The sequence below is a fragment of the Alligator mississippiensis genome, chromosome 4, assembly GCF_030867095.1.
Source record: "Alligator mississippiensis isolate rAllMis1 chromosome 4, rAllMis1, whole genome shotgun sequence".
Classification (NCBI taxonomy): Eukaryota; Metazoa; Chordata; order Crocodylia; family Alligatoridae; genus Alligator; species Alligator mississippiensis.
Genome location: NC_081827.1, coordinates 22,127,806 through 22,151,424, shown reverse-complemented (window position 1 = coordinate 22,151,424; position 23,619 = coordinate 22,127,806). Strand labels below are relative to the sequence as shown.

Here is a 23,619-nt window from a genome sequence, read left to right as displayed (position 1 = left end):
TTAGAACATCAACTTCTAGGAATACTGAATTGTCACTTAAAACACTGACTTATTTCAGGATATCAGACCTTTTGTGAGCAAACAACAGAGCTCACAATGTGGGTTTCTAATGCAACCTATCTGTATATATGCAATGTGTTTAAAATGAAATGTAATGAAAGCAAGAGCTCAGAACCAAATCTTTCTTGTTTGTTTATTAAATGACAGTATTTGTACTCTGTGCTATACAGAGCACACAAGAGAAGAAACAATCAAAAGGACCATTATAGTTTATTTAGAAGTGTGATACGTTCAGCAGATATCACTTTTTATCATCTTGTTGCATCAGTGATGCAGCCTCATTTGCCTGCTTGTATACTTCTCTGAAATAAAGTTTAAAACTATCTGTTTCCATCTTCCTGCTCTGGTTTGGAGAAGTACTCTTAACAATCCTGATCCAGCCCTAGTGCTTCTCTGGCTGGTACATCTTGTGTCAGTCTACTTTAACCACGTCATTTGTATGGAGCTACTCAAAATGCTGGGGCCTTGCTACACATCTATTTTAGGCAGATCCTGGAGCATTTTATCTCTGGACTGTCTACATATTAACACCTGAAATTACTTTTAAGCACACTTTAGATGGCTTAAAACTATGCCACTATGCCACTCCAGGGCAGGTTTAGCTCTGATCTGTGTTACGTAGCTCGTGTTCCATTAATGTGCAGCCACTCCCCAGAGATGAACCACCCAAGTTGCTGTCCTCAAGCATCCCATACAGTGGCCCCTGCCACACCCTCCTGTTCTGTACAGACAAACTTTCCACCCCCTTAACGCTAATGCCCAGGGGGTGATTCTGGCACTGAGCCATCTCCCCCTCCCGGCCCCAGGGGTGTGACCTTCCCAACCCCATGCAAACAGTGGGCAGAGCACATGCCAGCTGCCAGGTCACAAACAGGTCCAACGGTGGGGTCTAAGGGGTGGGGACCAATCAGGTCCTCATGAGCTGTCTTTCCCAGGGCAGGGGAAGTAGCTCCCCCAAAGACTCCTTCTCTCATCATACTCACCTCCCAATTGCCACGTGAAGAATGACCAGCATCCCCCATACCCCATTCCCAAATCCCAGTTTATTAAAACATGAGACATTCTTTAATTCACTTCCTCTTTATTTTTTTTTAAATTTTTTGTTTGTTGTTTGCTTCTTGGTAATTTATCTTTCTGTGGCTGACTTTCTTCATTTTACCATCTTTCTCCCACCCCCATTCCCTTTCCACTTCCCACTTAATTACCCACCCCCATCCTATGAACTCTTCGCCTTCCAGCTTCATTCTTCCTCCTCTTCTCCCTCAAACCCAGGTCTCACACACCTGCATCTAGAGCTGGGATAGAAGCCTGTCCTGGTTCACCAGCCCTGTACGTGCAACTCACAGCTGGGCTCCTAGTCAGGCCCCTGCTCACCAGTTCTCTAGGGCTGTAGAAGGGTGTGCAGGTGGGGGATAGTGGGGCTAGGGACAGCTGTGCAGGTGAGGGAAAGCTGTGCAGTTGGGGGACAGTTAGGATTGGGACAAAAGTTATGCATAAACTAGTTTAAGTGATCAGAAACTAGTTTAAACCAGTGCCAGAACAGAAGTTCAGTGCACATAAACCAGTTTAAAAATGGCCCAAACTGGTTTAAGATAAACCTGGCTGAATGTAGTATCAGACTTAACTGATTTAGGTCAACTGTTTTATGGAACTTCTGGCCCTGACCCCTTCCTGGTTCAAGTTAAATCACAGCCCCCCAGCAACCCAGAATGCCTTCCAGCCCTGTGCTGGGCTGTGCTGTCTGCTCGAGCAGAGCAGAGTTGGCCCCACTCCTCTGCTCTCTAGCTGGAACAGTGAGGACTGGCTAACGAGGGTGGGGATGGGAAACCTAGCTGGGGATGCAGCCCAGTCTGCCTGGTGGGGGTGGAGTAGACTCTGCCACTTTTCCCTGCTGGAGCAGAGAGGGCAGGGGTGTGGGCCAGCAGGCTGAGGTGGAGGGGATGGAGGGAGATTTAAATCTATTCCATAGCCCACAAGACCCCAGCCCAGGTCTCCTTTGGGGGCGGGGAGAGAGAGAGGGGGGCTGCCATCCTTCTGTCCCACCACCCCACTCCCCGTTCCAGTAGAAAGCAGGGGGCATGGCACACCTCAGCCAGGCCAGGCAGGGAAGGGGATTTTAATCCCCTCTTCCTCCCTCCCACCAGCATGGGACCCCAGGTGGGGTCTGCCTGGTTTTTCCCCCTTCTGACCGCTTGAGTGGTAGAGAGTGTGGCCAGATGCTGGCCTCAGCAGCATCTCAGGCAACAAGGAAGGAGGGAGGGGAATGAAACCCCCCTGCCTCTCCTCTCACACCAGCATGGGCCCCTAACCAGGGTCTGCCCAGCTCTTCCCCCTGCTGGCCATTCAAGCGGCGGGGGGCCTGGCCAGATGCTGGCCTGGGCAGTAGCCTGAGACACTGCCTGGGCCAGCATTTGGTTATACCCCACACTGCTCGAGCCCTACCCCCAGGGGGGCTGAAACCCCCCCCCAGACTGAACTCCCTCTGCTCCCGTTCCCCCCTCCCATTCTGAAAACAGGGACAAGCTGGGAGTTCTGCACATACTAGTTACAGAAGATGTTACATTTTGAAACGCCTTTACCTGAAACCTCATGCAATGAGGAGTCAGATTTTCATCTGATCGGACATTTTTTAAGTTGTTTGCAGCTGTACACTTGCGTCACAGCCATAAACTGCTTTCTGTGCCGGTGAAAATTGTCACTTCTTTCTGTACCCTTAAGATATAACTGCTCCAAACTCAAGTGAACACTAACACTGATCAATATTTCAGCAGCTCAAAGCGCAACATCTAACAAGGCCCTTACATGCTTCCCAGTTTGAATAAGAATATCAATATCTGGCTTTGGTAATGGGTAAACCCAGCCAACAGTTTTCTGACAAAACACGGTTCCTTTAGAAAATGCCTATTCATTAACTACAATTTTCTTCGCAGATACATGCCAGTTCAATGAACTTTCAAGAGAGCCCTGTCTTCCAGCAGCAAGCACCACTATGCGGAGTGTCCTGTGCTTGAGGAGTCCAGCATTTCATGATCCCCTGCCAAAGAGTCAGAGCCTAGAAACCTCAGAAGTTCAGCTTCCAGCTCCAAAGCAGGGAGTCCCTAGGACTTCCAGGACTGCCTTCCATAAAAAGCAGTAGGCGATCCCTTGCCAGAGCCAGGGTGCGCAAGGTTTTCATGCTCCCTCTTCCTCAGACAATTTCACTGCTGCTATTCAGTGGCTGGCACAAATGAAATTGACAGATATCATGACTGTTTCACTCGGCTGACTGCTGCATCCCACAAAACTTACTTTGGTTTGTAAGCTGCATCTGTCAGTTTTTCAGAAATGAAACTATTATAGGCTAGCAGGTTCAAGGCTAGTTTTGTTCCTGGTCCAAATGTAAACATTTTTCAAAATGTCTGGATTTTCTACAAAATGAGAAATTCCACATTTTGATCAATTCTACTAACGAGAACCTGTATCTGCATAGACCAGCAAGACATTTCCAAAACAACATGGAAATTACTGTCTCTGGTTTGTCTATATTTTGGTCAGGTGTAACAGTTTCTTACTGTGAATAAAAAGTCAGAGAGTTAATATACATTAAAACAGGCAAAGGAAGATGCAAACTAAGCTGATGGCGTAGTAGTCGCTATCAGGAAGTTAAGTTACAAGATTTTCCCTTTTATCCTAAAAGTGGGCAAATCATCACCAAAAGTTATCTTTCCTACCTGTTGCTATCATAATTATACACTACCCCCACATGCAGGTACCATTGGTAGGTTTCTCAGCTCTAAAATAGTATTAAAAAATAATAAATAAATAATCCCTCCACCTAATGGGCTTTTTTTTTAAATTGGGAAGATAAGATAATAAACACAGATCTAAATAATGCCATTTCACTACCTTGTTTTTCTAACAAGTAAACATTTTCTAGTTGTGCATCAGAACAGTTGCAATACAGCTGCACGATATTAAATGCTCCATCCAACTACACATAGAGTATGTTTGAAGATAATGAAATCTGTCTTGGGATTCTACAGAGTAATTGTGTTTTCACATCCTTTTCCATTTAGACAATATCTTTGAATGCCATCAACATAAATAAATTTATTCATACACATGAATTATGTATTAAATTTCTTAGACTGATTTACACATAAATAAAGGAAATTATAGTTGAAGACAACAATATAAATTGCCTCTTTTGAGGTTTTGTGCTAAATTCCATAGATTTATCACTTGAGAGATGGCTCTTTTTTTTGCAATATTTATTGCCACTAAGCTAGGAAAGTTAATTTTATTTCAAGGAAGTTTCACTCACTAGAGCAGCTACCTCAAATGGTAAATTATTTCCTTCTCTTCTCCTCTTACTCTACACAGCAGATATCTATCTTGTACAGAGGTCAAATCAGGAAACACATATTCATTCCGATTAGGCTCTTTGAGTGGCAGTTCAGACCTCTAGTGTTAGACTTTTGTGAATGTGCACACATGCTTTATAATCTGCACAGAAAATGTGAGTGTGTGGAAAGAGGGAAGGAGCAATCTCCTCAGTTCTGGGTGGGAACAGGACTCTTCATACACAGGATTACTTTTTCCATTAGGAGAGAGAGGTAGTTAGTCATATTAGTCTCTCCTTGAGAGATCTTTTTTTCCATTTGAAAAAAAGGTCTTTAAAAAAAAACATTTTTCAATGAGCTATACTTGTGGGCTTTTACTTCATATGGAAATTTTTATGGCCATGCATTCCAAGACCCATCAAAAGTAATGGCAGTTTCTCCATCCCTTAAGTAAAATATGTTGCAAAGATTTTAATCAGACATCAACTCTAACTCTCAATTCCTTTTTCCTCCCATCTAGATGAAATGTTACCTTGGTCAGCTTCTTGACTATGGATCAAAGAATGGAAGAGATCAGCATTTCCTATGACCCTCAAAAAGTTCAGTAAAGGCGGTCAGGGACACTGGAAAGTACCAAGATTTTATTCCATTGTAAAGCACAGAAAATCTCATTCTAACACACTAATACCCTGTGAGGCCAAGTATTCTGTGTCAGCCTCTGAAAACACACACACTAACTAATTATTTGGGCTTATAAGTGTTAGCATTCATTTTTTTTTTCTGATACTAAATGCCACAGGGTTATGGCTAATCTTTTTTGTTGAATATAGAATCAGCAAACTGAAAATATGAGAAATATTAAACTGAGATGGATGACATGAGCCACTATATATTTTCAATCTCTAACTTCCAGGGATGCTAAAATTCCTTTCATACATTTGAATTATGTATAGAATTACTAAAGATAGTTCCACAAACAGAGTAACTCAAAACCCAATGAATTCAACTGAATCTTTCCATGACCCAGTGGTGTTTGGATCAGTGTAAGAATGGCTTGCATCATTTGTATCTTAATTTCAAGTGAATTTAGAAGTGCTGTATAACAAAGAAAAAATGTTTGGAATAAATATGATAAGACATACAATGCTGAATTTTAGCACGTAGGTGTATGAAGAGGACATCTGTTTTTACAGGTTATTAATATTAATGAACCAACATTGTTATCAGTATTAATGAATCCACATCTTGATCAAAATATTCTCATGTGTCAAAGATTAAAAATGAACCTTACGTATTGAGGCAGCCTTTGGAAAATATTTTCTTTTTATTAGTAAAACATTGTTTACACTCTTGTTATCCATACAATTAAGTATTTGTATTATGGAAGCAAAGTTTAGATATTTTATATAGTTATTCAGGGCTATACACACATACTTTACTCTTAAATTGCATCTGCAAAATAAAAATTATAGTAGTTAAGCTGCAAAAAGATTTGTATTGTGGATGTCATACTATATATTCTCACATAACAACATATTACATCTTATCAAATTAAATCCAATAATGTAAGTTAGGCATAAAAAGTAAAGAAGTGTGGTTCCATACTGGCTGGTTGTGATTTAGTTCTGTAACAGGTAGTTATCTTCTGACTACTACAAACATAATAGTCCTTGTTCCAGCAAAATTTAGGAATAAATTCACATCTCCATGCATAAATCCTCACAAATCAAGGTAAGGTTTTACCACTTTGTTGCTTAAGTGTGTCAAGCATGCATAGACAAAGTATAAAAAGTAAAGCACCTCATAAATGCAAACTACTATTGTGATTCTTCAGTATTACAAGAGGTGCATGCTAGTCTCCATCAGCCTTTCCATGTGCCTAAGAACCAGAAAAGCCTGAATGTCAAACAGACCTATCCCAGGGACTTAAAATACCTTAATTCCAGGAGGCCAGATTGTCAGCTCATTTAAACAGCACACAGGAACTGAGAATCTGGCCCATCTGAAAAACCTGAACCATAAATCTGCATTGCTGAACAATAGCAGCTGTTAATGCTAAACTCAATGGCAGTCAAACATCAGAAAGTGAAGGCAAATCTAGGATTAGTGGTATGGAAATCAGTGATTTCTGTACAGAGGCAGAGATGAAAGCAAGAGAACAAGGAGGCTCAGCTGGGATAAAAACACAATACACATCTCAGAACTAAATCACGCTGTTCTGAACCAGGATTCCTTAGAATGGCAACAAGTGGCTGGAATGGTTCTTCCACTCCAATACTACCACCCATTTTACTGCAAGCAAAGAGAGAGGTAAATTGAGTATCAGGCAATTTAGTGCACAGGGGCTTGGATCAGAAGAGGGCTTGTTCAAATGGAGTTTGAAAACCAAAGCCCTGCTTGCTCTGCATGATAATTCAAGTTCAGGTAGCATTTTTTTTAGAACAGTAAGAGTCTAGACCAGTGTCAGCCAGCAACTTCTCCCCATTGCTGTTCAAATGACATAGGTCATTTACCACCTTTCACCCCAGAGTCAGCTGCATTTCAGTGGATGCAAAAACCAGTGAAGCACTTTGGAATGAAAAGCCCTACGATGATTTAATTACCATTATTACAGTAATAGAAGCTCAATACACTATTGTCAGCCTGATATTTTTTCTGTAACCTTGGAGATGCCTTTGCATCTTATCCTAGTTATGTTGCATAAGACAACATCAGTTCAGTACTGTATTGTGAAAGAATAAACTAAACTGCAGGCTGTGTAAAATATAGCAAACCTGACTGTCCTCTGTAAAACCCCCAGGAAGGGAGCTGAGAGTATATGCTTGAATTGGAGGGTGTCATGCAACCCTATTACACCAGGACATGGGTGGCCGTGACTGGTGACAATCAAAGAATCAAGACAGCAACTAGGATCAGGAGGTGTGAGCAGAATCGGGGGACAAACTGGGTCAGGGAGCTAGGAGGTCAAGTCAAGAGCAGGGTCTAGGAGTGAGCCTAGTGAGGAGCACCGGGGGAGTGGACAGAGAGCGAGGTCACCAACAAGCTAAGTCGCGAAGCCGGGAGACCGTGCCGAGAGGGAAGTCCGGGAGTAAGCAGAAGGGAACACCAGAGCTGTCTTGGAGTAGACAGAACCCTGTTGCCCGGGCACTTGCTGTTCTAGTTCAGGAGTTTACATGGTTCACGGACATGGCCTGGCAAACAGTCCCTCTGGGCAGCATAGAGGCCCCCTGCACATCATAGCAATTAATGGGAAAGGAAAGCTATAGCTCTCTAGCATACTGTATGCAGAGACTGCTTCTTCCTAATCTTCCTTCTCTTGTGCAGCCATAGAGATCCAAAGGTAGTTTTCTCCAAGAACAACTCCTCCTTGCAATTCCTCATGTTTTGCTGGCCCCTTTCCTAAACAACAGACCCACAGCCTAAGAAATATCAGTCAGAGGGAACTCCAATAAGAATAAGCTCAGGGAAGAGATGGGAGCCTTGAGTGTAATGGTCTCCTCCTAACCCCAAACCTGGTTTCAATAACTACTTCAATACCCTCAGAACATGCATTTGAGTAATTAAGCTGATTGGAAAACTCTGAAATATTCCAAATATTGATAAAAAAGAAATAAAAGTCTGCAGAATTGACCTCATTTTTTCCCATTCACCAGAGGATACAGGAATTATTTTGTCAACCAACAGAAGTCAATGAACACCAGCTGAAGTTCTGCCTCATCTTTTCTTCATTTGGCGGCAAATAAATTTTCAGTCTCCTACTGACTAAAGATTTGGGAGGGCAAGGGAAGAGAAATAGAATGATATTTTCCATCTTAAGAAAGAAATACTTGACTAAGACAAAATCTAATGAAGACTGTATTGCTTAGCAAATTGGCAAAAAGCATTCCTATTGAGAACTGCACTTAAGTACTGTCCTTAATAGTGATGAGCATATGGATCTACATAACCGCATTCTTCCATAGGCCCTTCAGAAACAAATCACCTTACAAATATCCAGAAAAAAACACAAGTGTATTCTAAACTTGCCACACAAATATAATCTGCCAGTAACTAAAATCATATATAATTCTATATTACTAATCATGGATAAGATTCAATTCATAAGTACAAGGGAAGATTAAAGATAAGAAGAGAGAGAGAGAGAGCACACTACAGATAGGAATGACAGAAATACATTGAAAAGCAAGTATGAAAACAATGCCTGCGTCAGTTTGAAAGTAAAGTACCCAAGATTTAATAGATCTGTATCTAATCTATATGTACATCTAGATATAAATAAAGAATATATATCTATATTATGTATAAATATATATGTATTATAGAAATCTATATTATCTATAGATGTATGTATAGATAATAGATACATATAGCTATACATAAATAAATGGTCTTTATCTCTTTCTATATATAAAATTCATTTTATATATATATATATATATATATATATATATATATATATAAAGAATGAGAACTGTTTCTTTATCTGTAAAATCTCCTTAGAGACAGGTTACAACATGTGAAGACATGGAAACTGTAAACCCGTCTCCTAAATACCTGACCATATGCACTTCCTTCTTTAAGGACACGTTCATTTCTTGCTGGCATCTCTCAGTGTAAACTCGGTATTATCAATCTCCATCTGTCACTTTCTGATTCCAGGACACAGGGAGCTCTAATATATATTGGCAAGCTAATGTTGTTACACTAGTCACAGGTACAGCAAGGGAGGGCGATTCCTTCTGGCTACTTTGCTCCCAAGCTGCCACCATAAGAAGGACCCTGCATTGATGCCTGTAGCTCCGAACTGAGCTCAGGGCCCTGCAGACCTGTGAGGAAGGAAGTCACGTTGCATTCTGTGCTCTTTCTATTTGTCTCTTTCCTTTCATTATAATGACGATAGGCTATTTCAAATCTCATTTTCACGTCAGGCTTTTGCCATGCTTGGTACTTGAACTAAGAGTTCCCCTCTCTCACATTTCCTTGCAGCAGCTAGAGACTGGAGCAAACCAAGCCCATGTTCTCCTCCAGACCCCCTTGATTTAGTCAGGTCTCCCACCCTTACTGGAGTGAGTACCGAGCATGAGTTGCCAACCCTTCAACTAGCAGCGTCACAGAGAGGTGGGCAGATTCATTTGGGTCACTGGCCTGCCTGCGTATCCACTAACTAAAGTCTTTTATGTGTGCTCTGTTTTCCATACCTCAGGAGTGTAGGAGATGTTGCTGAGGCAGCAGCTGCGCTGCTATGACAACCCTCCGTCATGTGCACGCTTGGAGAGGACTGTGCGTGTGTGGGCACGTGTGCCCATCCGTGCGCCTGCTATCTTGTGCTTTGAGCCTTGATGTTTCTTAGAGAGTCTTCATGAGGAAAAACAGCTCCTATAGATATTAACAGTTTTATATTTTTCTACCTGCTTCTGTGTCACTAAAGGGTTGGTGAGACGGACGGACCACTGTGCAAGTGCACTGCAAGGATTCATTGTACTGTCAGAGCTGCTGCCTTTGCCACTGTTGCAAAGGTGAAGGTAGGGGAGGACACAGTAGGTAGCCGCCGTAAGAGCAGGTAAAATCCCAGTGGTGGCAAGAATATCTCCGAGATGCAAGCAGCAGTGGTGCCTGTGGTGGGTTGCAGCTCATTTCCAACTTCTGACACAGACAAGAAGCCACCCTCACACCACCCCCCCCAGCACTTGTTGTCAGCTTTATATTTCTGTGCTCCAAACCAGAAGAGGTTAAAGAGCGTGGTATTATATACGCACAATGCCCCTCCCCACCACACACACATTGCAAGGTGTTCTGGGACTGGAGAAAGGTTGTAAAAAAAAAGAAGCCCAGTGCAGTGAGGAGCAGCTGTATGAGGTCTTTGCTCCTCAGCCCCCTGAGAGAGTCCTGATGAGATGCTTGAGGGAGTTGGAAATGCAAAATAGTGCTATAGGGACCTGCTGCTGATTGCCCACTGGAGACTGAAACAGACTGAAGAGTGCTCCGAGCCCCAGAAGAAAGAGGAGGTGGCTACTCAGCTGGACCCAGTTGGCTACTGTATTTACCTGAATCCAAGATGATCTGAATTTAAGATGATCCCCCAATAAATTAGATTCTATACATGGAACAATTATAAATTTGTTATAATTTTCTTTGTACAGAAGCTAATTATTAGAGGGTTGTCTCTAATTCATCCCACCCAATGCTGCAGCAAGGAAAGCAGTGGTGGGGGCCGGCAGCTGGGGGGTAGGCAATTCAGGGGCAAGCAGTGCTGAGGTTGTGGGAGGGCCATGGGGGTGGGGCAAGAGGTGAGGAAATCAGAGTGGGGCAGGTATTGGAGGGAGCAGTGGGAGGCAGGTGATAGGGGGGCAGGCAGGGGGAGGCAGTGAAAGGCAGATGGGGGGTGGGGAGTCAGGCAGTGAAGGGAACTATAGGGGCCAGGCAGTGGAAGGGCAGACAGTGGGGGAGGCATCAAGTAGCTTGCCCCATGCTACCTGCCTTCCTTCTTCTTGCTCTTCGCTACCTCTGCTCCTCTGCAGCCACAACCCCCCCCCTCCTTTTCTACCAGTCATCCCCACTACAACCTCTGCCCCCCTGCCACCACTTCTCCCCATTTGCCCCCACTACTGCCTCTCCTCCTCCTACTCCAGTAGCCCTTCCTGCACTCTGCTGCAGCTCGGGGCACAGAGGACATGCTTGCTTCAGCCCCAGCCCGGGCTGGGTGTGACAATGGCAGGGTGACAGCTGCAGCCCCAACTCTGGGGTCTGGCCAGGCTGCCACTGAAGTTGCTGCTACTGGGAGTGCTCTATAGAATGAAGGCTTGCATAATACTGGTAATATTTCCACCAAAGACTCATGAGCTGTGGCTGTCCACGAGGAAATAAACTTAGGAGGTGAGGAGCTTATGGGTAAATGTGGCAATAATAATTTGCTACCATGTATGGAGTGTGAGGAGGAGACAATAGAAACATTAGAAAATGTGGGTTCAGGCAAGGCTTTCTTCTATACACAGAATGTCATTCTCCATTTAAATCATCTAGTCACAAACCTGAGTATCAAATGCCTTTGAACCAGGAGGCAGTCGAGAAATCTAACTTCCCCCTGTCCCTTCACAAAGCCATTTGTCATCCAGACCTGAAAGGATGAATACTATATACAAAAATTAAATACAAAAAGCCCTATCTCCTGTTTTATTTAAAATGAATTTCTTTTTGCTTTGAGTTATCACCTTTGATAGCTTTGCTTCTATACAGTTTCATTAAGTTATTGAACTTCCTGTTTCAGTGTGTTCTCTTAAATTATTGCTTCAGTGAGCACCTGATATGCTAAGTGGTATAATTTATCACTGTTAGACTTGTGAAATTTTGGACATGTTATCTCCAATGTAATCTCCATTTTACATTACTCTTCTTCCTTTTAGAAAGGAATTTATCATCTCCATGCACATAAAAACTACAACTCAATGATTTCAGTGATTATTCTACTACACTGGAGAGGCGGGGGAATGGGGAGGTTTCCATCCAAAGTACCAGAGTAACTTGCCTACAGCTGCGCAGATAAACTTCAAACTCTCATGGACTGAGGGCAGGATCTAGGGAACCCATGTGGAAGCTATGCAGTAAAAGACATAGAGACTTTGAGAAGGAGTTCTTTGCGAACCCTGGCACAGCAAGGATTTATGGATGGCTGAGGAGAAACATGTGCTGTCTGTGTGTAGATCAGGACCATTCTTATATACATGGTTCTGATTTTTCAAGGACTTCCATACATACCCATCTTTAAGCACATGGACAGGCTCAGTGAGCTGTAGAGGACAGCTCACACATGCAACACTTATGCCTATGTTTAAGTGACACAAAATTAAAGGCAGTATGAGACAGAACAAATAGTTGTTTCTTTCTCGGATTCTCTGGGCTTCAGGGTTATATGAAGGCTTGGCAGGGAGGGTGGGGAAGATATCTTATATTTTCATATGCAACCAGGCATGAAAGTCTTGTGCTTCCTGAGGCTGGTGGGGGGGGGGGGGGAGGGAGGGGGAAGGGGGGAGGTGCACAGCAACCACCCGCAGGCAGCAGCGGTGGTGTCAGCAGTGGGGGCATGGCGGCAGTGAGCAGAGACCACCCACAGGTGGCCACGATGACATCGGCAGTGAGAGTGGACCAAGTGGGGACCACCCACAGGTGGCCGTGGAGGTGTCAGCAACGAGGGGAAGGGGGGTGGCAAGCACCAAGTGGCAATTGGCAACCACCCACAGACACCGCCAGCAGCGGTGGTCAATCTTGGACGTGCATGACCTATCTCAGGGGGTGCACGTGCACCTGCGTGCACCCCCTACGAGTCACCAATGCAACCAGGTATGAAGACTGTTCTGATCTCGCCTAGGAATGAATTTCACAGCCAGAGCCCTGCCACAAAAACACACTACTCCCAGCTAACATCTGTCCCCTTCCTCTGCCCATGGGTGCATATTTCAGTAACACTGCTATGAAACTATTCTAACTAGCATTCCTAAAAAAAGGGCAAAAGTAATAATCAACTAAATACAACATGTAACTTATCAGGTGTCTAAAACTATTTGAATGAAAGTTTTTCCTTTTGTCTTCCTGCAGATTACCTAGCCATCAATTAATGAATAAGCACTTATGAATATGAATGTACCACATGTCTGGCTAAGTACACCAAGGCTGAATCGATTCAGTCTTTGTGGTCTAGTCTAAATTGCATAGATTAAATGGATAAGCAAGTGAACAGGCATTCACTATCAATTCTGGAAATGCAGCCACATGCCTGCAGGGGCCCAGGCCAGAAGCTGAGGGGTGCTAGAGCATGCCTCCCTGCTCGACTGGAGCAGACAGCTTGGGCCAAGCACAGTCTGCCCACCTTGTAAGGAGCAGGGGGAAGTTGTAGGGGAAGTGAAAGCATCCTGGGATGCTACGGCACTGTAAGTTAACTTGAATCTGAAAGGGATCTGGGACAGAAGTTCAATAAACCAATTTAACCTAAATCAGTTAAGCCTGATATCCATCCATATCTGAATCCATCCAGATTTATCTTAAACTAGTTTCAGCCACTTTGAAAGTGGTTTATATGCACTGAACTTCTGTTATGTTACAGATTTGAACTGGTTTCCAATCACTTACACCAGTGTATGTGTAGTTTCTGTCCCTAGCCTTCATGTCAGGCCAGTCTTAACACGTGTTCAGTGCTTTTCTTTCATTTCTAACTGTTGCTCAGAATTTTGCAGAATCAACCCCCTCATACTTAAGTTTCCACTAAACCAACAATTGCATTCCCAGTTCCCTCCAGTTTTAGTTATCATTATGCATATTCCCAGCTGATCTAATCTCAAGGAACCTGATTCAGCTAACAGCACTGTTTTGAAAGTTGATTCTGTCAAGAAACAGTAGCCTAAACCATACTCAATTTAATTAAAGCCACGTCCCTATAGAGCTTAACATTTTTCTTAAAGTGTCAGAATTGTAAGTTGCTACCCCATTGTTTTATTACTTTTGTTAATAAGCCCACTATGCGCTCAGATTTTGAGTTGGTACAAATCATTCGAATGCCACCAACTGCTGTGACACTTTACAAATTTACACCAGCTGCAGAACGGCCTCAAGTTTACAATACTCTGTACCACAAAAATGTAACAGAGCAAAAAAAAGATATTCAAATTATTCCATGCCATCATCAACTACGATGTCAGTCATAAAAGATACCAAGAACCTGTAAAGGACTTCTGGCACCTCAGTGTTCCCTTTTGGACCCATACCATCCCAATCCCACATACACACACTTCCATGAGTAAGGGTACAATGATTCATGGCTTGGGAAGCACAGAGTGTAAAGACATGGCTATGGCTTCCTTCTCATTATCATCTAACATAGGTTCTGTGGGGTTCTGTTGTACACCAAGGGAAGAGACAAGATAGGGGTGATGACCACTGTCCATATTGTCTCTCGCCCCTCCGAACAAGTGGAAAACATGCAGGTAAGTGATCTATCAGCATTAATAAACCTGGGCTCACCCTCAGCAGGCTGAAAACTCCCTTCACACCTAGCTGCAGGGATTCCTGAGGGCAGGCACATCTCCCTCAGCAGCTGAACTGTTGTGGGAACCAAAGAAAACTGAGTTCAACTCCAGAATCATATTGACCTTGTCACACACACATCCCTCTCACTTACATGTCACAAGAGCTGAATGTTTAGTAATTTGACCCCATGGGAAGTCCTACATGGTCAGAAAAACAAAACCCATGCCCCTCTGCAAGATGTGAGATTACTCAAATTATGGAGATTAATTGGATATAACATCCATTTCTATGTGCATGTAGATCCACTGATGTTTGTGTGAGAAGCTTTAGTCTTTTTGAAATTGTGCTTTAACTTTCTGAACAGATGGCGCCTAACTAGTCTAGTTGCCTAGTTTGGGATGCATAAAGAAGCACTTTCTAATAATATAAACATGATTCCTTTTTATATTCTATAATTTAACCATTTCATTCCATTATTTTTGTCTGCTGTTACTCCAAGAACATAAACAGCCTTCTAGTAAACCTCTTAAATCTCACAGCAATCTGTTCTTCACTTCACTAACCTAGAAAGGAAGGCTTTAAACTTTGCTGAGGGGTGGAGACCAATGTCCTGGTACATGGGAAAGTGGGTGATTTGGAGGAAGCACAAGCAAGAGGGTGCAATAGTGGGGGCCTTTTTATTCTTCCTGAGGAAGTAGAGCAATCAGCTAGTTACCTCAGGTGCCTGTACATGAATGTACGGAGCCTGGGAAGCATGCAGGAAGAACTGGAAGTCCTCGCAGAGTAACAGAACGATGATGTGATTGGAATAACAGAGACTTGGGGGGAGCTCACATGACTAGAGCACTGTTATGGATGGGCATAAGTTATTCAGGAAGGACAGGCAGGAGGGAAGAAGAGGAGTTCCTTTCAATGTAAAAGAGCTGTATGATTGCTCAGAGCTCCAGTATGAATCTGGAGACAGGCCTGCTGAAAGTCTCTGGGTTAGGGTCAGAGGGGACAGCAACAAGGGTGATGTCATGGGGGGTGTCTGCTGTAGCTCATCAGACCAGGAGGATGAGGTGGATGAGGCTTTCTTCAAACAGCTAGTGGAAGTTTCCCGATCACAGGCCCTGGTTTTCATGGGGGACATCAGCTGGGAGGTCAATACAGTAGTGCACAGGCAATCTAGGAAGTTTTTAGAGAGTACTGGAGACAACTTCTTCAAAAGTGTTGGAGAAGCCAACTACAGGCCATACTCTTCTTGATCTGCTGCTCAAAAACAGAGAAGAATTGGTGAGGAATATAGAAATGCATGGCAACTGGGAAGCAGTGAGCATGAGGTGATTAAGTTCAGTATCGTGCAGAAAGGAAGGAAGGAGAGTAGCAGAATAAGGAGCCTAAACTTCAGAATAGCACACTTCAACTCCTTCAGGGAACTGATGGGCAGGATCCCCTGGGAGACCAGTTTGAGAAGGAAAGGAGTGCCAAAGAGCTGGTTGTATTTTAAAGAAAGCTTATGGAGGGCACAAGAATGAATCATCCTGATACACAGGAAGAGTAGTAAGTATGCCAGAAGACCAGCTGCGCTTAGCAGGGAATTCTTCAATGAGATAAAACACAAAAATAAAGCTTACAAGAAGTTGAAGCTTGGACAAATGATTACAGACAAGTAAAAATGTTGCTTGGGCATGCAGGGATGAAATCAGGAAGGCCAAAGTGCAATTGGAGGTGCAACTAGTAAGGGAGATGAAGGGTAACAAGAAGGGTTTCTACAAGTATGTCAACAACAACAGGAATATGAGGGGATGACCTAATTGGCGACCTAGTGATCTATGGGAAGCTGGGTGACAGCGACCATGAGCTGATCACCTTCACCATCCACCGTAAAGCTGGCAAGTCACTCAGCAACAATGAAGTCCTTGACTTCAGGAAAGCTGACTTTGACAAGCTCAGGAGGCTTGTCAGTGAGGCCCTAAGGGACCACGACCCCAGGGGGAGGGGAGTCTAGGAAGAGTGGTTGCTCCTCAAGGGAACGATCCTCAATGCACAAGCTAATTCTATTCCATCTCAGAGGAAAGCCAGCAAGAGGGCACAGCAACCCCCCTGGCTCTCCAGGGATCTAGCAGACCTCCTGAGGCTAAAAAGAAAGGCCTACAGAGGATGGAGGATGGGATTCACCTCCAAAGAGGCATATTCTGCACTGGTCTAGTCCTTCAGGGAGCAAACCAGGAAAGCCAAGGCTGCAACTGAACTCTAGCTAGCTTCGAGCATAAAGGACAATAAAAAGTCCTTTTTTCAGATATTTGGGGAGCTGGAGGAAAAGCAAGGGCAACATTGGACCTCTGCTGAACCAGATGGGACAACTGACGCCAAGGAAAAAGCCAACCTATTAAATGAGTACTTTGTGTCGGTCTTTCATCAGTCCCATGGGACACCCATGCCCGCTACGGGACAGGGAGGTGTGGGTAAGGGAGATCCCCTGCCCTCCATCAATGCGGACCTCGTAAAGGAATGCCTTGAGAGGCTGGATACCTTCAAGTCAGCTGGCCCTGACAGTCTACACCCCAGGGTACTCAAGGAGCTGGTGAGCATCATAGCCCAGCCTCTGGCACAGATCTTTGAGAACTCCTGGTGCTCTGGTGAAGTGCCCGAAGACTGGAAGAAGGCCAATGTCATGCCTATTTTCAAGAAAGGGAGGAAAGTGTATCTGGCAAACTATAGCCTCATTAGCCTGACTTCAATCCTGGAGAAGATCTTAGAAAAGTTTATTAAAGAGGCCATCCTTAATGGACTGGCTGACACCAATATACTGAGGGATAGCTAGCACAGGTTTGTTGCAGGTAGGTCTTGCTTGACCAATCTCATTTCCTTCTATGACCAGGTGACCTATCACCTGGACAATGGATAAGAAATTGATGTCATATATCTTGACTTCAAAAAAGCCTTCAATCTGGTATCCCATGATCACCTCTTGGCAGAATTGGCCAGTTGTGGCCTTGGGTGCACCACGATCCGCTGGCTGGAAAATTGGCTCCGTGGTTGGGCCCAGGGGGTGGTAATTGATGGAAGTCAATCGTCATGGTGCCCTGTGACCAGTGGGGTCCCCCAAGGCTCTGTCCTTAGACCCATATTGTTCAACAACTTCATTAATGATGTGGACATTGGAGTCAGAAGTGGACTGGCCAAGTTCACCGATGACACCAAACTTTGGGGCAAAGCATCCACACCTGAAGACAGGAGGGCGATCCAGGCTGACCTGGACAGGCTCAGCAAATGGGCAGACAAGAACCTGATGGTGTTTAACATTGAAAAATGCAAGGTTCTCCACCTTTGGAGGAAAAACCTGCAGCATCCTTATAGGCTCGGCAGTGCTACGCTGGCTAGCACTACGGAAGAAAGAGACTTGGGGGTCATGATTGACCACAAGATGAACATGAGCCTGTAGTACAATGCTGTGGCTAGTAAAGCGACCAAAACGCTGGCTTGCATCCATAGATGCTTCTCAAGCAAATTCCAGGACATCACTCTCCCCTTGTATTCGACCTTGGTGAGGCCGCAGCTGGAGTACTGCATCCAGTTTTGGGCCCCACAATTCAAAAAGGATGTGGAGAAGCTTGAGAGAGTCCAGCAAAGAGCCACGCGCATGATCAGAGGTCAGGAAAACAGACCTTATGACGACAGGCTGAGAGCTATGGGGCTCTTTAGCCTGGAAAAGTGCAAGCTCAGGGGTGATCTGATGGCCACCTATAAGTTTATCAGGGGTGAGCACCAGTATCTGGGGGAACAAAGTATCTTTGTTCACCAGAGCACCCCAAGGGATGACGAGGTCGAACGGTTATAAACTACTGCAAGACCGTTTCAGGCTGGACATAAGGAAGAATTTCTTTACTGTCCGAGCCCTCAAGGTCTGGAATAACCTGCCATTGGAGGTGGTTCATGCACCTACATTGAACCTTCAAGAGTAAATTGATGCTTATCTTGCTGGAATCCTATGACCCCAGCTGACTTCCTTTCCTTCGGGTGCGGAGGCTGGACTCGATCTTCCAAGGTCCCTTCCAGCCCTAATGTCTATGAAACCTATGAAATATCAGGGAAAGTGTAGGTCCCTTATGGAATAGGGGAGGCAAGCTAGTGATAGATGGTGTAGAAAAGGCTGATGTACTCAACGGCTTTTTTACTTCAGTCTTCACAGGCAAGGTCAGTTCCCAGACCATTGCATCTGGCAGCACAGTTTGCGAAGATGGTGAGCAACCAAGAGTGGCAAAAGAACAGGTTAGAACAGGGGCAGGCAATTACTTTGGGCGGAGTGCCACTAACCAAATTTTGGCAAGCTGTCAAGGGCCACATGGGTAGCCTCATTCCGTCACAGGTGCCCTGCCCTCTGGTCACCATCTTGTGACGAGTAATCACACCCCCTAACCCCTGACCTTTGCCACTGGAAGTACCTTCCCTTGCCCCCGGAAGTACTCCTTTCAGCAAGGGGTTTTGCCATTTCAGAACCAGAAAAATACCAAATTATATTCTAAAAAGTGATCACCTACAACATTCATTAGTTTGATTTCAACATATATTTTTGTCCTGATTTACATGTGTTTGTGTAGTGTACACAGAGGTGACTGCACAGTAGCTTAAAATGAAGTCTTATTCTTGTATATTGTGGGGGAGTGGATATAGGTTTGTCGGGGCTGTATGTGGGGTGTGGGTGGGTATGGGGGGAGGGTGGCTGGGGTTTGTATATGGCAGTGTGAAGGGAGGCATAGGTGCATGTGTATGGAGGGGTGTGCGTGTGGGACTCACCCTATGAACATACACACACACACACATATACACAAACACTCTGCCTCTCTGCCTGCACGCGCACACACACACACACATTGCCCCGGTGCCTGCAGACACACACACACACACACGCACACACACACACACACACACTATGGCCTATGCCTGCAGACATGCACATACTCTGCCCCTGTGCCTGCTGACACACATGCACACACACATACACACCCCTACCAGTGCAGTCCCATGCTCCGTGGTCTGGGGATGCAGCCAGGAGCCACAGCCAGTGGTGCTGGAGAAGGGCGGGACAGGAAAGCAAGGAACTGGCTGGGCCTGGGCAGGGCTGGGCTGCTCAAGCCTGCAAGCCTGAGGGCTCCCTCTGGGTCCTACTGCCCCTGTCTCCAGCCAGCTTTTACAGGGAGCTGGGGCAAATAAATATGAATTTGCTACATTTCTAGGGGCTCTGCAGGCTGGGTAGAATGGCCTGGACAGCCAGATCCAGCCCATGATCTGTATTTTGCCCATCCCTGGGTTAGGGACTACTTAGAAAAGCAGGATGTGTCCACAAGTCCAGAGGGCTGGACACAATGCACCTAAGAGTGCCAAGGGAGTTGGCTGATTCGATTGCAGAGATGCTGGCTGTGATCTGTGAAAACTCCTGGTAATCAGAAGAGGACTCAAATGATTGGAAAGGGGCACATATAGTGCCCATCTTTAAGAAAGGGAAGAAGGAGGATCCAGGGAACTACAAACTGGTCAGCTCAATTCAGTCCCTGGAAAAATCATGGAGCCAGTCCTCCAGGAATCCATTTCTAAGCACTTGCAGGAAAAGAAAGTGATTAGGAACAGTCAGTATAAATTTATAAAAGGCAAGTCATGCCTGGCCAACCTGATTTCTTTCTATGATGAGATGATTGGTTCTGCAGACCCGGGAAGACCAGTGGATGTGACATACCTCGACTTTAGCAAGGCTTATGATACAGTCGCCTACAACATTCTCACAAGCAAGCTAAGGAAGTACGGGTTGGACGAATGGACTCTGAGGTGGATAGAAAGCTGGCTGGATTGTCAGGCTCCAAGGGTAGTAATCAATGGCTCAAAGTCCAGTTGGCAGCCGGTATCAAGTGGAGTGCCCCCAGGGTTGCTCCTGGGGTTGGTTTTGTTCGATATCTTCATCAATGACCTAGAAGATGGCATAGAGTGCAAGATGACATCAAGCTGGGGAGAACAGTAGATATGCTGAAGGGTAGGGCTAAGATTCAGAGAGACCTTGTCAAATTGGAGGATTGGGCCAAAAGAAATCTCATGAGGTTCAACAAGGACAAGTGCAAATCCTGCACTTAAGACAGAACAATCCCATGCACCAGTACAGGCTGGGGATGGACTGGTTGAACAGCAGCTCTACAGAAAAGACCTGGTGGTTACAGTAAATAGTAAGCAGAATATAAGCCAACAGTGTCCCTGTGTCGCAAAGAAAGCTAACTGCATACTGGGCTCATTGGTAGGAGCATTGCCAGCAGAGTAAGGGAAGTGATTCTTCTCCTCTATTTGGTACAGGTGAAGCTACAACTGGAGTACAGTGTCCAGTTTGGGGCCCCCTGCTACAGAAAGAATGTGGACAAATTAGAGAGAGTCCAATGAAGGCCAACAAAAATAGTAAGGGGGCTGGGGGACATGATTTAGGAAGGGAGGCTGAGAGAACTCAGCTTGTTTAGTCTGGAGAAGAGAAGACCATGGGGGGATTTGATGGCAACCTTCAACTACCTGAAGTGGGGTTCAAAAGAAGATGGAGCTAGACTGTTCTCAGTCATGGCAGGTGACAGAACAAGGAGCAATGGTCTCAAGTTGCAGCAAGGGAAGTTAGGTTAAATATTAGGAAAAACTTTCTCCCTAGGAGGGTTGAAAAACACTGCAACAGGCTACCCAGAGAGGTTGTGGAATCTCCATTTTTGGAGGTTTTTAAGACTCAGATACACAAAGCTTTGGCTGGGATGATATAGTTGGTGCTTTGAACAAGGGGTTGAATTACATGACCTCCTAAAGTCCCTTCCAGCCCTCATTTTCTATGATTCTATTATTCTAAACCAAAAAATTAAATGAAAAATGCTTACTTTAGAAATACATTGAATTCAGTATTATAGTCCTTGCTCAGACAAAACTCTGATTGTCACCCATTTTACACAAGTGTGAATTAAAGGACTATCATCATTATGCATTAAAACGCATTCTTGTCAGGAGTGAGGGTCACCAGCAGGGGGCTGGGGGCTGGGGGTCCTGAGGGGCACTGGCACAGCTGGGGTTTTGGAGTGAGGGGCAACAGCAGGGCAAGGGGGCTGTGGGTCAAGAGTGAGGCGACATGGTATGGGCAGGGCACTGGCATATCAGGGCTGCTTAGCACTTCAAAGCAGTGGTGGGGGGGACAGGCATAGCTGGACCTGCATCCTAGTGAGTGAAGGGGGCATGGGAAGCTGATTTTCCATGATAAAAAAACCAAAAATCAAACACCAAAATGTATAGCTGTTTAGAATTAATTTTATTATAGTGATTGAGGCACTGGTAGGCTTCCAAATTGCTTTAAAATTGTAAACATGTCAATAAAACATCATGTTCAGCTGGTACCTACACATACACACACACAATTGTAAATATGTTATTGACATATTTACAATTTTAAAGATACACACACACACACACACACACACACACACTGCCTGTCAAGAATAACAGGGGGAGAGGTTGGGGTGCGGGCAGGGACATATATATGTGTGTGTGTGTTTGTGTGTGTGTGTGTGTGTGTGTGTGTGTGGTGTTTAATTTTAATCATGGAAAAACTTGGATGGGGGGTTAAATAAAAGAATTTACCATTTTTATCGAAGAATGTGAGATTTTTAAACAGCAAAAACCAGTATCCCTGCTGTTAAGTATGCCTACACACTTACATAAGGAAAAGTGCAGTGAAAAAATATTGTTTACAAATTTTCTTTAAGTACTCAGAAGTATTTTCCCTTGAAAGTTCTCAGCAGTTTCATGTTGTTTGTAGTCACTATAGCAGGACTACACATATTACTGGTGTAACTAGGGGTGGGAGAGAGGGGCAACTGCCTGAGGCACCAAGTTAGGAGGGGCATCCCAGCCCTGCTGAGTCATGCTCTCGTAGCATACCCAAGACGGGTACTCCAAAACAGTCCCTGGCTGCTGCAGCTTTAGGAGCAACACCTGGGGCAGGCAGAGTAGGGAACAGCATCAGCAGCTCAGCCAGTTTAGGAGCTCCCAGCATGGGTAAGACTGCTGTCTCCCCACCCCTGCAGTTGAAGCCATGTACCCGTCCCTGTTCTCAGACCCCGCACACTTACCCCCGCTTTAGTGCCCCCACCCCTGCCCGCTCTTGAACCTGTGCCGTCTCCTTCTATTTTGGGAACCATATGACACCCCCCCCCCCCCCGAGTTTGGCTCAGGCATCAACTTTGTCACTCCACTGATACGTATTCTCCAGCGTTTTGAAAAACAAATCCATTACAGCAGGCACCCTCAGCAGAGCTAATGCTGAGAAGTCAAGGTCAAACAGAGGCCCAAATCCCATAGCCTTTTCTGTGGAGTGCAATAAACTGAACCCTCAACACCAACTGAACCCTCAACTGAACCACAGCATTGCAGGGACAGTAGGATCAGGAATCTATGGGAAAGCACAAGGGGTGCACACATTCAGAGGGCTTGCGGGTTACTAGTGTCCCATAGTGTGGCTCCACATAAAGGCCATGTGGGGCTGAGGATATTGTCAAAGGAGTCTAAGTAAGGGGTACTACAAAGTGTCTCCATTTCCAAGGGGAGGGAGGATTCCCTATTGCTAAGAGATACCTGGCACCAGTGGCACAACTCGGGAACTGGAAGGAGTAGGCAGAGAAAGGAAGGGAAAATTGTGTTAGTGTGTTACCACTTTGCTAGAGAGGCTTTCTAACCCCACACAGTATGCACAACCCAGTCATTAATGCTATCTGGTGAACCCACAGCGTTAGTATCTTGGTGTTAACATGAGTACCTACCTGAGTGCACATGAGTATGACACCTTTTCACAATAATCACAATACCTAGTGCCTGGTCTGGAGAGGTTCTGAACTTCTTATACTCCTAACAAAAACCAGTGGAAATAAAAGAGTGCCCAGCACCTGTTGGCTGATTTCAGCATTTGGCAGCATTAGGTCCATTGAGCCAATGAGGTTGTCCCAAGACGCAAGGAGAAATCTTGGCCCCTGACTTCAGGGGAGTTGGAATTCCCTAACAGCGTCAGAAATGTGAAACAATCCAAAGTTAAGCCTATCATAATGGGTGGATTCACCGTGTTTGAATGTTTCAGCTATATTTAAAAAAAAATGTTGCTCAGTGCTCCCAGCAACTCCCATTCACACCATGCCTAGAAATCCCTTTCTTCCTGAAGAAGGGAGATTATGTAAATATATTTCATGGT

The 23,619-nt window shown here is 44.8% G+C and overlaps 1 protein-coding gene and 1 long non-coding RNA gene across 2 annotated transcripts in view; one reads left to right on the top strand and one right to left on the bottom strand.

The window, feature by feature from the left end:
• The window catches only part of LOC132249959 (uncharacterized), a 44,749-nt gene extending 39,588 nt beyond the window's left edge, over positions 1 to 5,161 (top strand). The window contains exon 3 of the long non-coding RNA XR_009461507.1: positions 4,903 to 5,161. This is a non-coding gene — a long non-coding RNA (uncharacterized LOC132249959). The remainder of the gene's footprint in view (positions 1 to 4,902) is intronic.
• Positions 1 to 23,619, bottom strand: part of MAGI2 (membrane associated guanylate kinase, WW and PDZ domain containing 2) — a 1,249,850-nt gene that overhangs the window by 1,172,538 nt on the left and 53,693 nt on the right. The window lies entirely within an intron of this gene.